This window comes from Pygoscelis adeliae, unplaced genomic scaffold (genome assembly GCF_000699105.1).
Source record: "Pygoscelis adeliae isolate BGI_AS28 unplaced genomic scaffold, ASM69910v1 Scaffold306, whole genome shotgun sequence".
In the NCBI taxonomy this organism is placed as follows: domain Eukaryota; kingdom Metazoa; phylum Chordata; class Aves; order Sphenisciformes; family Spheniscidae; genus Pygoscelis; species Pygoscelis adeliae.
This window is the reverse complement of record NW_008825072.1, coordinates 2406107-2408726: the sequence shown is the minus strand read 5'-3', so window position 1 is coordinate 2408726 and position 2620 is coordinate 2406107. Positions and strand designations below refer to the sequence as shown.

At 38.4% G+C, this 2620-nt stretch overlaps 1 protein-coding gene across 1 annotated transcript in view; it reads right to left on the bottom strand.

Annotated features, from left to right (window-relative positions):
* The window catches only part of GPBP1L1 (GC-rich promoter binding protein 1-like 1), an 18020-nt gene extending 16423 nt beyond the window's left edge, over positions 1-1597 (bottom strand). The window contains exon 1 of the mRNA XM_009326591.1: positions 710-1597. The gene's annotated coding sequence lies outside the window, so the exon portion shown is untranslated. The remainder of the gene's footprint in view (positions 1-709) is intronic.
* Positions 1598-2620: the final 1023 nt, after the last annotated feature.

Sequence of the window (2620 nt, the reverse complement as noted above, 5' to 3'; positions counted from 1 at the left end):
TTTGTTCCTCTGACCAAAACAGGTAAGAACTTAGACATTCCCAGTTACTTCCTGTTTACAATTAACACACCCATGAAATTCATGATAGGATGGGCGTGGAGGTGGAAAACAGAACAAACAGCATACAAAAGCCATACAATGCACAGATGTATAAAGTCAAGACATTACAGAATTTGGGGTACATTCCTTCATTGTTCATTGTCTCAGTTTACAAGGGGGTGATTACTGCGTGTTTTATTCCAGAGGCTGCAAATCAAATACGACCAAACCAATGATGATGTTAGAGACATTGAGAGCAGATCAGAGACCTGAAAGACAACCATATGCCAGCTCCTGCAATTCCAACTTAACATTGTTTCCAGATCCACCAACTTCCACACACCAGGGAATATCCTATGCTGAAACTACATTCATAGCTAAGAAACCAAATGGTTAGGAACAGAAAGCAAGCTGATTGAAGGATCTCAGTGGAAGTTCAACTGAAGACCAGCTGAGGTGTCTCAGTGAAGAATCTGAAACTGAATTGTTCTTTCCAACATTTCCACTGCTCAAAACGATGAAAATTCCATTATTGCTCTGTGTAACTGAACTCTGCCTTTTTGTGGAAGGTTTTCCGGTTTACCATTTTGCTTTATTTTTCAACTTTAATTTATCTACGAATAAGCCAACACTATACACAAGCAAAGAAAAGGTACATATGATCACTTACCCTGAGTTTGGCCTCTGCAGTCCAATGTCCTCAGTTTCTGTGCTTCACTGACCTTCGGGTTTCTTCCTTCTCCAGTATGCTGTAAGGCCAGCCTTGAGGCAATAGTGCGTCTCAAAGCAGAGCACAAGAGGCCGCACTTTGTGCCAACTGTGCCCTTCACCCCCTCAGCTGCTCATTTTAACCTCTCTTTGCACTCTCACTACAAAAAAAAAACCTAAGAAGGTAATTTATATTTTTTAAAAAAAGCCACGACCACGTTCACCTCATTAAATTTCCTCTGGTCGTGGTAGTACAGAAGTCAGCCTTTACATTACAAAAAGGTTTGTCAAGTCTGCATGACAACATTCAGAGCAACACCATGGTTAATACTGAACAGATACACTCAAGTCTGCTGGATAATTCATGATCTGCAGCAGATCAACCTGAACACTCCGGAAAAAGGACAATGTTACATAAAAACGTTTGCCCCAAATGCTGAGATCTAAACAAGAAGCATCTGCCCAAGTGCTCTTAAAATATAAACTTCATTTTTATCACATACATCTGCTAAAAAAAGGTATAGTATTTTAAAAAATGAATGTTAGGATATACTCTGGTCTTCACGTAACTTGGTTAATGCTCCACAGAGCTAAGCACTACTTGATATAAAGCTCAAAAGCAGGCACAAATGTTTATCTCCCTGTTTTTCACCATTTACATGCTGAAACATAGGTCACATGAACAAAAAAATGCCAGGTCCAAAAATAATCTCTTCTACTCTATTTTTTGTAGACTGGGTGCTGCTTTTAAAGGGACACAAATTATTCCACAAGAGTTTCTTGTTCTACAGTGGAGAGTTCACTTCTGGGTCATAGTCCTCTTCCATCAAAGAGGTGAGACAGGAACTGTAGTCACTATAAAAAACAAACAAAATCCCATCAATACAAGCAGCATAAACATGACAAAGTATGACTAGAGAGAAGAACAGAAGGAGAAATTGAGCAACTATAGTGCAAGTGCCAAAAGCTATTTGATCTCTGATCAAAACAAAAACTGAAGTAATCTAATTAAAAGAAAAAGGTCCCTGAAAAGGGCATTTTTGCTTTTAAATGATCACTTCCCAGATTTAATTTACAAAAGGGCAATACAAACAAGCAGAATCAGAATAAAGGGAAGAGTGGATAAACTGCATGCAGCTGATGAAAGGGATTCCACACTTGATAGCAATTTTAAAACCTGCTGCTAAAATAATAACAAGACTCTAGGCCACAGGTAGGCTTGGCCATTCCACATGCCTATCTCCTCTATGTGCCCACATCATTCCTCACCTGCTCCAATACAGCCAGACTCCCCTCTCAAGAGACTCACAATAGTAATACATCCAGTATTCCATTAACTCCTCCACAGAAAATACCAACAACATAAAAAAGAGTTTCTCTGCTATAGCCTTTTTCCTTGAATCATCTTACCTAACCAGAAGCAAACAGATAGGTTGACTGCTCCTGAAATGTCTGAAAAGTTTTATTATTGTTTTGATGCCATCAGCTGTTTCTCAGGATCCTGTTAGGCATGCCTTATTATGCCTTTATATTTGAGTTAATTTTTCTCGTTTGGATATGGTTCCATTCTTTGATCAGTTTTGGTTTTCGTTGCACTTGTTATGCCATTCTTTAAGCATTTTTTTTTTTTTTTGAAGTTTTTAAGATGGTTTTGATAGAGGCTCAAAATAAACACACACAGGGAATAGTAAAAGAATCACCACTTTTTTATGCTCTGGGTCATTCCCTTTAATAACCCCCCCCCTCATTTTCATATAATTTTTTATTTCTGGAACTAGATGATATTGTTGTGTAGGGGAATTTGGAAAGAGGGAAACATTTTTGCACCTAAGCTGTTAGCCATGATCACATTTCTGGAGGTAGAGTAACAACA